This window comes from Anabrus simplex, chromosome 4 (genome assembly GCF_040414725.1).
Source record: "Anabrus simplex isolate iqAnaSimp1 chromosome 4, ASM4041472v1, whole genome shotgun sequence".
NCBI classification, from domain to species: domain Eukaryota; kingdom Metazoa; phylum Arthropoda; class Insecta; order Orthoptera; family Tettigoniidae; genus Anabrus; species Anabrus simplex.
Genome location: NC_090268.1, coordinates 52,040,918 through 52,053,803, shown reverse-complemented (window position 1 = coordinate 52,053,803; position 12,886 = coordinate 52,040,918).

The window sequence follows — 12,886 nt, the reverse complement described above, 5'->3', positions numbered from 1 at the left end:
TAACAGGTAGGTCATCGGCCCCTAACGGTACGAGATGAACGAAATTAAAATTAAAACTTTAAAATGTATCCAATGACTAGAATCTAAAAAGAATGATAATGAATAAATGATCATAAAAGAAAAAGTGGATCCAATTCACGATGCCTTATTTACCTGGATCATACTTATCTAGTCCGCCTCTGTGGTGTAGTGGTTAGCGTGATTAGCTGCCACCCCCGGAGGCCCGGGTTCGATTCCCGGCTCTGCCACGAAATTTGAAAAGTGGTACGAGGGCTGGACCGGGGTCCACTCAGCCTCGGGAGGTCAACTGAGTAGAGGTAGGTTCGATTCCCACCTCAGCCATCCTGGAAGTGGTTTTCCGTGGTTTCCCACTTCTCCTCCAGGCGAATGCCGGGATGGTACCTAACTTAAGGCCACGGCCGCTTCCTTCCCTCTTCCTTGCCTATCCCTTCCAATCTTCCCATCCCTCCACAAGGCCCCTGTTCAGTATAGCAGGTGAGGCCGCCTGGGCGAGGTACTGGTCATACTCCCCAGTTGTATCCCCCGACCAAGAGTCTGAAGCTCCAGAACACTGCCCTTGAGTCGGTAGAGGTGGGATCCCTCACTCAGTCCGAGGGAAAAACCAAACCTGGAGAGTAAACAGATGATGATGATGATGATGATGATGATGATACTTATCTAAAGGGGTCCAAAAAAACAGGTCTCCGGCCCCTCATATTGGTAGTAGTCGCTGGTAATGCAGAGCCATGGTGTTCCACAGGGAGCGTAGACGCATGGTGGTACTAATCACAAGTAATGTAGACCCGTGATATGTCACACACAATGGAACCACTCACAGATAACACAAACCTATGGTGTTTCACATATAAGGGAATTACTCACAAGCAACGCAGACCCATGGTGTTCCTCACATAGTAGGACTAATTCCCGTGGTAAAATGAAATGGCGTATGGCTTTTAGTGCCGGGAGTATCCGAGGACATGTTCGGCTCGCTAGATGCAGGTCTTTTGATTTGACTCCCATAGGTGAACTGCGCACCGTGATGAGGATGAAATGATGATGAAGACGACACATAGAATCATTCCCCGTGTCAGCTAAATTAAATAATTATGGTTAAAATTCCCGACGACCCCACCGGGAATCGAACCCGGCACTCCTGTGACCAAAGGCCAGCACGCTAACCATTTAGCCATGGAGCATTCCCGTGGTGTTGCTCATCTAGTGGACTAATCACAGGCAACGTACACTGACGGTGTTGCTCCCATAGTGGTACTATTCATAGGCAATGTAGAATCACGTTGTATCACACAATATGGTTACACCCACAGGCAACACAAACCATGGTGTTCCTCACATAATGGTATTACTATCAGGCAATCTAGACCCTAGGTTCCCATCACATGTTAGTACTTATCGCAGGTGACAGTCAAATTAGCGACTTTTTCTCACATAGTGGTACTAACCACAGGCAATGTAGGCCTATTCTGTTTCTCATAATGTGGTACTGTCAGAGGTAACGCAGACCCACTCTGAACACAGTGGAACCGACCGGTGGAATGTAAACAAGCAACGCCCAAACCCGTAGTGTTCCTCATATAATGGTACTGTTCCTATGTAACGTAGACATATGGTTTCCCTCGCAAGGTGGTGCTAGTCGCAAGTAACATTCCACACGTAATGGTACTAATCACAAGTAATCTCATGGTTCTAATATCATCATCCCTCAGTCGCCCCTTTAGTCGCATCTTACGACAGGCAGTAGATACCGTGGGTGTACTCTTCGTCTGCGTCCCCCATCCTCAGGAGTTACACAGTGAGGAATTTGGTTTGTTTCTTGCTTCTTTTCTCACGGATAGGTGTGCGTAGTTTCATGCTTTCGGTTTGCGCCTCTGAAAATAAAATAAATATCATCAGTACATAAACAATACCGAAAACAATTGAAATACCTTGATAAATGTTGCACTTAGGTATTAGAGTAAAGAGGAAATGCGGCAAAGACCAGTTTCTTCCTATTTTTTCTTTTTTTTTATCTTTTTTTGCTAGTTGCTTTACGTCGCACCGACACAGATAGGTCTTATGGCGACGGTGAGACAGGTAAGGGCTAGGAATGGGAAGAAAGCGGCCGTGGCCTTAATTAAGGTACAGCCTCAGCATTTTCCTGGTGTGAAAATGGGAAACCACGGAAAACCATTTTTAGGGCTGCCGACAGTGGGGTTCGAACTACTATCTCCCGAATACTGGATACTGGCCGCACTTAAGCGTGTGCAGCTATCGAGCTCGGTAAGACCAGTTTCAGTAACGTCTCCAGCCGTTAACGACCTGTACAGTACATACAGCTAGTGGTGCATATTTCTTAATATCGCAAAACAAAATTACAAGCAAAGACTTTTGATATTTCATTTGACTCCTTGTGACGATCACAGGACTGCAAAAATGGAGCGCCACCTAATTCTGTTATGAGCTAGGGCTTTGATTTGTAGCAGTCATAAGGGGATATCAAATTATATCAAATAGTGTACCTCACCTTTAGGCTCACACAAATTATAGTTATCTTCCCCCTCACATTGTGGTTGATACCAGAAACGAATTCGGTGTCCTCGGAAACATAAGAACACAGGCGTTCTTACGAAACACAGCTGTTCTTACGCTAATTAATACACGGTCATTGTTTTATCTCTCCGGACGATTCTTACTCGCCCGGTCGCCTGCGCTGCGAGCCTGTCTCTCGCCAAACACTTTGCCGTAATTCAGCCAGCGCGTGTTTTTCTCACAATATTTCCTGTACTTTATGAAGGTATTATTTATATACACACGTTCACGTAATTGAAATGGCATTGGAACAACAAGGTGAGCACAAAACAAGTGAAAACTTGACTGAACTAAACCTTACGCTGGTGGAGCTCTCAGCAGACTGCATAGGAGGGGAGCTTGTGGCACCGAGAACCGCATTACGACAAAGTGCTTGGCGGGAGAGAGGCTCGCAGCGCAGGCGACTGTACGAATGTGAATCCCCCGAATAGATAAAAGAATGTCCATGTAGTTATCCTTGGTAGCTTAGTCCTGTAGAATCCGAAAGTGATAAAATACGCCAATTTCATGTCAGTATACCAGGGGTTTACATAACTATTGCCGGTTTTGTGGTATAGAAAATATGTGTTTATCAAGGGAAATTCATTCTTTTATTCAAAATATTGGACACCGGCTTCTACACACCGCGCCCGTCTTTCAGGTAAGTTATGAATGCCATGCCAGAAGAACTGCTTGTCCTTGTCGGCAAACCATTCATCGAGCCATTTTACAACTTTCTCGGAATTGCTGAAGTGCTGCTCTATGAGCGCATGTCCTATTGATGCAAAGAGGTGATAGATGGCGCCAGGTCGGGAGAGTACAGCCGGTGCGAGAGGATAAACCATCCAAGCGATTTCGAGGTGATTTTCACTGGTTTTGCTGTGTGAGACGGCGCATTGTCGTGTAATAAAATCACTTTAGCATGTCTTCTGGCCCATTCTGGTCCTCTTTCCATCCATGCGTGATTTGAATTAATTATTTGTTGGCGAAAGTATTGAGTTTGCGTTGGGCCATCATCCAGTAACGCCTGCAATTGTTCTTCCTCGCTCCTTTGTGCTCTACCAGAGCGCACTGTATGTCACATTAAAATCACCACGTTCAAACTGCTGAACCATGTCTCACATGTGCCAATCGATGGAGCGTGTTCACCATATGTTTCTGCCAACAAACGACGACTTTCTACAGCCTTTTAAATAAACAAAGAAAGCAATGCGTGCCGCAAATATTCTTTTTCAGGCATAAACGTTAACATGATCATTGAAGGATACAACACAGACGCTACTATTTGGCGGACTCAACTTGTGTATGTTTGTAGGTAGACGAACAAACTGATGTATGTGTCAAATTCATACGCTGCGTACTGTTCGCTGGCGCCATCTCTCAGTGAAACCCGAAAAAAACTTATGCATAAACCTGGTACTGCATTTAACGGCTCGTTATAGAACTCCTGCAGCATAAAGTGGTGGATCTTAAATCCGTAAAAGTCGTTTGTGGGATGTAGCACCTATGTATGTATGTTCAGTCCATCAGCGATTCCGCTGGTGGGATCCTCAACAGCTCTGCCATCAGCTGTCATAGATGGCCTAGGCATCACTGAAGAGGCGTACTAGGGAAATGAGGAGTGAGGTAGTTTTCCGTTGCTTTCCTCACCGAGCCATAGTTGCTATTACATATCAGTCTGCCAAGCCCACTGAAATGCATACACCAACTGACCCCATGAGCAACAGGGACTGGCTGCATAAGGATTGGCATTACTAGAATCGCTCATACCTCAGTCTCTTTCATACTGTCAAAGTCAAGGATAAGACAGAGACAGATCTATGAAAGTAACAAAATTGCTCTAGCCTATACCAGAAGACACAGTGCACTGTCAACACTAGGTCCTGCAGCAAAGGCATGCAACACGTATAAAGATCCTCAATTAATCAAACGTTTTCTCTGGATGGTTTAATATATTATGATAAAATAATGCTATAATTAACACAATTACATGTGAGACATGTTTATCATGGTTCGATTTGATTATTTAACATCAACAGCGAGTTGGCTGAACACATAGCAGTGAGCGTGCATTGGTGAATTAATGGGATCGAACCCATCACCAACAGCCCTAAAGATGTTTTTCTGTGATTTTTTATTTTTACACCAGGTAAGCGCAACGGTGAGGCTGCACCTTAATTCAGGCCAAGGCCACTTTCTAACCTGTTCTAGCCGTTTCGTAGCCTGTCGTGGCCAAAACCCTATCTGAGTTGGTGCAAAGTTATGATACTACTTAGTGGTTCGAATTCCACTGTCGGCAGCCCTTCAGATGATCTTTTGCGGTATCCCTTTTTCACACCAGGAAATTGCTCAGGCTGTACCTTAAATAAAGCCACGGCCGCTTCCTTCCTGTTCCATACCCTTTCCTCTCCTATCGTCGCCATAAGACCTATGTGTGTCGGTGCGATGCAAAACTACTGTAATTAAAAAAAAGAAAACTAGTAAAAATAGAACTGTAGAAAAATTTGTTATAGAGGAGAGGATACAAAAGATCGAAAGAGCTTACGGTATAACTAAGAATACTTACAACACAAATTGCTTATCAACAAAACTTAAAATAAAGCACTACAACACAGTAGGGAAACCAGAATGCCTGTATGCCAGCGAATGTGTAGCACTGAACTACAAGCTTGATAAATTAGAAATATTAGAAAGAAGAATTATAAGGAAAATATTAGGTCCTCTAAGAATTGCAGAGTTTTGGAAATTTATTTATTTATTTATTTAATCGTATGGTGATTATGACTACAAATTTATAAGTCCAGGTCCAAGTGTTTCAGCCACTCTACAGCACTTTCTGAAAGATAAAACAGGTCGCTGGGGCTTCCGGAGTAGACATGAGGAGGGCAGCGTAGGATGACATGGTCCATGGTCTGCTCCTCTTCATTGCATTCACACATTGGAGAATCCATCCAACCCCACTTATGGCGCAAGAAATTGCAGCGTCCATTCCCAGTTCTGTCTGTTGAGGCGACACCATAGTTTTCTTGGGAGGTTGAATCCCCTCATTTTCAGGGTTGGATTTAGGTCATGAGCATTTGTGTTTAGGAAATTAATAAGTAACAATGAAATTTACCAGGACATAGAAAACATATCAGAAACAATAAGAAAAAAGAGATTGCTATTTCTTGGACTCATTTACAGAATGGATGACAATAGAGTAACTAAACGAATCTTCGAGTACCTTTGGAAAAAGAAATCAACCACCACCTGGATTCAAGAAGTCAAAAAAGACCTGGAAAGGAACAACATACGAGAAGAAGAAATATTGGAACGAAGGATTTTTAGGAAGAAAATCGTACAAATGGAAGGATTCCAATGGGGGAAGGAAAAGAAAACAGGCACAAAGTGGACTGAAGACCGGAAAAAGAAACACAGTGAAACTATGAAAGAATACTGGGAGAAAAGGAAAGAACAACTAAGGATGAAGAATTGAAATTGTAACGTGGTTCTTAGAAGGCCGGAACGCAAGAAGAAGATAGAACCGTAGAGAATGTCCGTCTCTAGGCGTCCATTGATGAAACAGTATACATTACATGAAGCGTACAAGCACCAAAACAGCAAAATAAAACTAGTATAAATTTGGTTTGGTGTTGTCTAGCTCTCACATCAATTTGTACAATAGTTTTGCAAAACCTATACATGCAAAACATAGAATTAATAATACTTTGATTGTAATCTACATTTATTTCATCTTCATGGAACTCGTCTGTTTTGTTACTAGAGCACTACGTTCAATAATAATCAATGACCATATAATAAACACCGACTCTAACACACGATAATAGAACCCGTACGATGCCAATGAAATAATTGCGGGGATTGAATAATGAATGTCGAGCTTTGTTGTATTTTCTAACAGCAACTTCAAACCAGTGCCACATTTATTTGGTCACAATACACAGTAGAACGTATATTGACGATTATTAACTATAATATAGAACACAATTTCATATTATAAGTTATTATTCAATTTCATATTTAATTTGGATGGAGTAATTTTATTATTGTTTTACATAAAATTATTTATCCTATTTGATTTGATATGTCCGACTCGTTGGCTGAATGGCCAGCGTACTGGCCTTCGGTTCAGAGGGTCCCGGGTTCGATTCTCGGCCGGGTCGGGGATTTTAACCTGAATTGGTTAATTCCAATGGCCCGGGGGCTGGGTGTTTGTGCTGTCTCCAACATCCCTGCAAGTCACACACCACACATAACACTATACTCCACCACAATAACACGCAGTTACCTACAAATGGCAGATGCCGCCCACCCTCATCGGAGGGTCTGCCTTAAAAGGGCTGCACTCGGCTAGAAATAGCCACACGAAATTAATTAAATAATTAATTTGAAATTTCCATTGATGTGATAATGGCGAGTCATATAAGCAGGACAGAAGAATATTATGTTCCCTACAGTTGTAAATTTCACCTCCTAGGTAGCGGTTCGGTTCTAATCTTGATGAGCGTTTATACATAAATGAAAATTATGGAGCTCCGCTTCTATGGTGTAGTGGTTAGTGTGGTTAGCTACCACCCCCGAAGGCCCGGTCTCGATTCCCGCCTCTGCAAAGAAATTTGAAGAGTGGTACGAGAACTGGAACGGGTTTCACTCAGCCTCGGAAGGTGAACTGAGTAGACGGGGAGGGGGGGGGGGTTGATTCCCAGCTCATTTATTCTCGAAGTGGTTTTCCGTGGTTTTCCACTTCTCCTCCAGGCAAATGTCGAGATTGTAACTAACTTAAGGCCAAGCCACTTCCTTCCTTCTTCCTTGTCTATCCCTTCCAAACTGTTCATCCCCACACATGATCCTTTTCAGCATAGCAGGTGAGGTTGCCTTACTCTCGTTGGAGTAAGATGTTCAAATTAATTCACCGTTCGTTCTGCCCTAGCACAAACTAGATCAACAATTTATTACACCTTCGATGCTGCACAACGAGTGTCTGGTCTTTGAGATTTTTGTTCTATACAGAACTGGATCAGAAGACCAGAAGATCAGTTGTCAGAGGTATATCAGAGACAAATGTTGTTTTTTGCACCAATTGAATCCTCCGACCCAAATTCTCATGCTCTAGGACACTGCCCTTGAGGCGGGAGAGGTTGGATCCCTCGCTGAGTCCTAGGGAAAAACCAAGCCTGGAGGGTAAACGGATTAAGAAAGAAACAAAGAAAGAAAAAAGAATGAATGAATGAATGAATGAATGAATGAAAGAAAGAAAGAAATAAAGAAAGAAAATTATGTTACTATGTTGAGAAAGAGATAGTCTTCTTTTTCTTCTGGTGCTATCTCTTCACAGAAGATAGGCGACCATCTTGGAATATTGTTTCCCATTTCGTGATTCTGTTTCTGTGTTGCCATGTCGTGGATGTCGAACCACTGTAGAAGCTTCTGCGTCCTAGATAACCTTTTCTGCCCACAACAACCTCTCACTTCTATCCTGCCTCTTATGATCAGTTGTATCAGGGTTTGATTGTCGTTTCGGAAGAAGTGGCCAAAATATTCTGCTTTTCAGTATATTGTAAGTGTTAAGACCTCGTATGATGGCTGAGTACCTTATCGTTGGTGACGTGATCTACACAAGGAATCTTGAAGGTTTTACGATACCTACATCCTTATTTTAAAGGATCGTTGACGATGCCTATAGTGTCCATCCACCGCGAACTAGGGTCAGAATTCGTATGTAAAATCAAAGTGCGAAATGCAGTATGTACATATAAATGTAGTAAATATCAGAGAAATATCCAAAAAATTAACTGTTTTGCATCTCTTTGGTACTTGCCTAATGACAGAGAGTTCGACACAGTAGACGAAAACAATCCGCGCGCATGAATGTGAGTGGAAACTGCAAAGTGTGTGCCTATGTTCGGAGTAAGATGTTCAAATTAATTCACCGTTCCTTCTGCCCTAGCTCAAACTAGATCAACAGTTTATTACACCTTCGATGCTGCACAACGAGTGTCTGGATTTTGCGATGTTTGTTCTGTACAGAACTGGATCACAAGACCAGAATATCAGTTCTCAGAGGTATATTACACACAAATATTGATTTTTAAAGGTGTCGGGGGGCTCCACCCCTCCCCATCTAAAAGCGTGGCGATCAACCAGATCTACATCGCCCGTGCACTTAACACAAATATCAAGTCGCAGTGCTCATTAAATGAGCCAAAGGACTTTGTTTTTTCTGTTGGTGGTGGTGATTATTGTTTTAAGAGCAAGTACAACTGGGCAATCATCTTCTATATAACACTAATCAGAGAGAAAAAATGGAAGGGGTCCGACACTTCGAAAGATGAAGGTATCGGCCAAAGGCAGACAAGGGCCACGAAGGGCGTGAAAATGAAAGACTCCCTAGGTTCCATACGTAATACCGTCGAGGTCTGAAAAGAACAAGAGTTGACCAAGGGAGGTCGCATAGGATAGATAAAAGTGAGGAGCCTGGCACAAGTAAGTAGAAGCAATGCCAGGACTCAGCCCAGGGCCCCGTGGTCGCCAACCCATGTTCCAAAGTTCAGAGACCCTGAAGCCCCTTTTAGTCGCCTCTTACGACAGGCAGGGGATACCGTGGGTGTTATTCTACCGCCCCCACCCACAGGGGGAGGTTTTTTCTGAGATAAAGAAAGATGATCACTTGAAATGCAGCTGAAAGTTAATTTGCGTTATTTAAGCAAAGGTGTTTTTATATAAAACATATTATGTGCTTGGTGTTGAGGCAGAAGGAAGACTGAAAATTATTTAAATTATTTCGTCACCCTTACAGGTTACTGTACACATTTCGACTGGCACACAATTGAAATCGCCAACGAGGCCGAACATATCTGCAGCTGATAGTGTAAGCCAAATTCGTGGATTTTAAGTAACTGATGTTAATTGGAAACAATATGAATCCGAACACTTGATACAATTGGAGCTCCCGTTTCCTCAAGTAGACTGGGTTGACACTAACTCAGACAATATCTTGAGAGAACAAGGCAACGCACTGGAACGTGTTTCATTTCAGGTCCTGTAATATTCACTCAAACACAAGACACGAATTACATATTTGTTCGCCCAAATAAACCAGACCAAAAACGATTTAGGACTCAAGTGTAGACTTATCTTCACAAAAGTGAAATAACGTTCATGGCTGCGATATGATAGAGTATGACACAAATAAGACTAATTCACTGACAGATGATTTGAAGTTCGAAACTGATGCTGGGAATCAAAGTATTGATGGAATCGAATCTTACGGAAGACTTTCGTTTCTTGAATAGTGGTGGTGGTGGTGATTATTGTTTTAAGAGGAAGTACAGCTGGCAAGGTGTTTTTATATAAAACATATTATGTGCTTGGTGTTGGAACGCGCTGGAACCTGTTTCATTTCAGGTCCTGTAATATTCACTCAAACACAAGACATGAATGACACATTTGTCCGCATAAATAAACCAGACCAAAACCGATTTAGGACTCAAGTGTAGACTTATCTTCACAAAAGAGAAATAACATTCATGAATCGGAGAGAAAAATGGAAGGGGTCCGACACTTCGAAAAATGAAAGTGTCGGCCAAAGGAAGATAAGGGTCATGAAGGGCGTGGAAATTAAAGACTCCCTAGGCCTCCATACGTAAAGCCGCCGGGGTCGTAAAAGAACAAGAGTTGACCAAGAGAGGTCCGATAGGATAGACGAAAGTCAGGAGCCTGGCACAAGTAAGTGGAAGCAATACCAGGACTCAGCTGGGGGTCCCGTGGTCACCAACCCACGCTCCAAAGTTCAGAGCTCTTGGGGCACCTTTTAGTCGCCTCTTAAGACAGGCAGGGGATACCGTGGGTGTTATTCTGCTGCCTCCACCCCAGGGGGACGTTTCTTGAATAATTGATGAATTTCAAAGATAACAAATAGAAACAGAAGAATTTCGACGGTGATGTGAAGTCACAGAGGACACTTAGAATTGAAGATTTGCTAATAGTAAACACAAAATTTCAGGAAGAGTGGATAATAAGTAATGCAAACGCCGTGTTCCATTTGCCCATAACCTACAATGAACAAACACTATCGGCTGTGAGGTTAGACTGTGCTAGATCTTACTTACCTCTATTAACTCTCTTTGTCTTCTCTCTTCTTTCTTCACCGTTGGGCCGAGGAAGGGGAGGATGAAATAGCACGTATGTCATCCAACCAAGGGGGTTATGGGAACGTAGCCACATCTGGCTAACATACTTTTGGTATTTTGACATCTTTCGGAAAAAGATTACTTTAAAGTCGTTGTACCGGCATATGTGTTAAGATGTAATACCGGGCGAGTTGGCCATGCGGTTAGGGGCGCGCAGATGTGAGCTTGCATCCGGGAGATAGTGGGTTTGAATCCCACCGTCCGCAGCCCTCAAAATGGTTTACCGTGGTTTCCCATTTTCATACCAAGCAAATGCTCGGGCTTTAAGGCCACGGCTGCTTCCTTCCCACTGCTAGCCCTTTCATCTCCCATCGTCCCCATAAGACCTGTCTGTGTCGGTGCGACGTAAAGCCACTAGCAAAAAAGAAAGATGTAATATTCTAAGCGACCGGCATTGACTCTTACCTTGTTCAATGTTTTCCTCTCCCTGACGGAATTTCCAGTACACATGAATTCCTTTTTCGAAAGTGCAGTGAGACCAAGCTATTTCTTAAGTACTGTACCTGTCTTATACGAGTTCTTGATACTCACTTCACCGTTGGGCGGAAGAAGAGGGGGATGAAATAGCTCGTCTCCACATCAACGTAGTAAAAGTTTAATATACAATTGAAAATTATATTTAATAATATTTTTATGGAAACAAATAACTGTTAGAGTGTGAGCAATGAGAGCGAGCTATTTCCTATTCTTACTTCTAAAGAGGTAATGGAAAAATTAAAGGAAATAAGGGATAGTAAAACCAAAATGTGGAAATTAAAACATAAGAAAATAGAGCAGAAATCCGGAGAGACAAACAACAAATTTCAGTTACCGAAGTAGAAATGTGGAAGATGAATTTTCCAAATTGAAAAGACATTTGTAAGTGGGACAGAGGATACCAGTAGTAGAACACCAATGAGACAAACATCAAGAAGACAGCTTGGTGGAATGAGAAGGCGAGAGGATCAATGAAAGGAATGAAGAAAACATGGCAAGAATAAGGTAGAGATGAAAAGCGAAGAAAGCAATGATCTTCACGATCATCATCATCTTTGCATTTTCCCACATGTTGGGGTCTGCTTTCTTGAAATATTTCCTCCACTTCATTCGATCCATACGTTCTGGGTCTGAGTTTGTTGAGCCAGATCAGGCACCGTGTTTGAGGTCGCCCCCCCCCCCCGAGGTCGGCGACCCTCCACGCTCAGTTGAAGAGCAGTCCTTGCAAGTGAGGTTTCACTGCTCCGAAGTACATGCCCATACAATCGCAGGCGTGATGCACACATTGTGACGTACCCATTCTTGCCCAGAGATGTGTGACAATAGGTGACGTGGCGGGTCACCTTAATTTTAATATAAATAAATAATCTCCCATTTACTTCTCCATAAACATATCATGGGCGCCAGCCTTCAAGCTTATGGCTTGAAGACGATAGTTGATAATTAAGGGTATAGTGCGCATTGGTATCACCCAAATATCACTATAAAATTTGTCACAAACGGAACATAATAATTGCTTTTACACATATCAAGTGAAAAATCTGCGGCAAATTAAGAAATATTTGATTTTTGGAGAATATTATGTATACGTACTTTACCACTTTACAAGTAAATTTGGTGTTGCGCTCACAGTATGTCTTTTGTCTTACACTTTCAACAATTTCGTATGTGATATCAGTGTTCACTGAAGTTCTTTGCTTTCGGTTCATTGCTTCACTTGTCAATGACATCATTTCATGAATTGTATCGCGATATGCAATATTTAATAGGCGACAAAATGGTATGGCCAATGTACATAAGAAAACTTCAGTGGACTAGTGATTTATTGGTCCAGGGATCGAGCTACTTTCGTTCGAACAGAAATAAAAATATTTATTGGTCCAGGGATCATGCTATTTTTCTTTTGACCTCCATTTTGCTGTTTGTACTGGCCAAAGATAATGAGAATCTACAGACATAGCACTCCCATTCCACGGTGCTAGCCCTGGACCTGAAGAAAGTAACAAAAGACGGCATCAGCAGCGTAGTACGACATAAACCAGTCCTGTCTACAAGCCTTAAGTATGTTTTCATATTTCTCAAATAACGACGGTATTTCTAATTTGCCGCAGATTTTTCACTTGATATGTGTAAAAGCAATTATTATGTTCCAT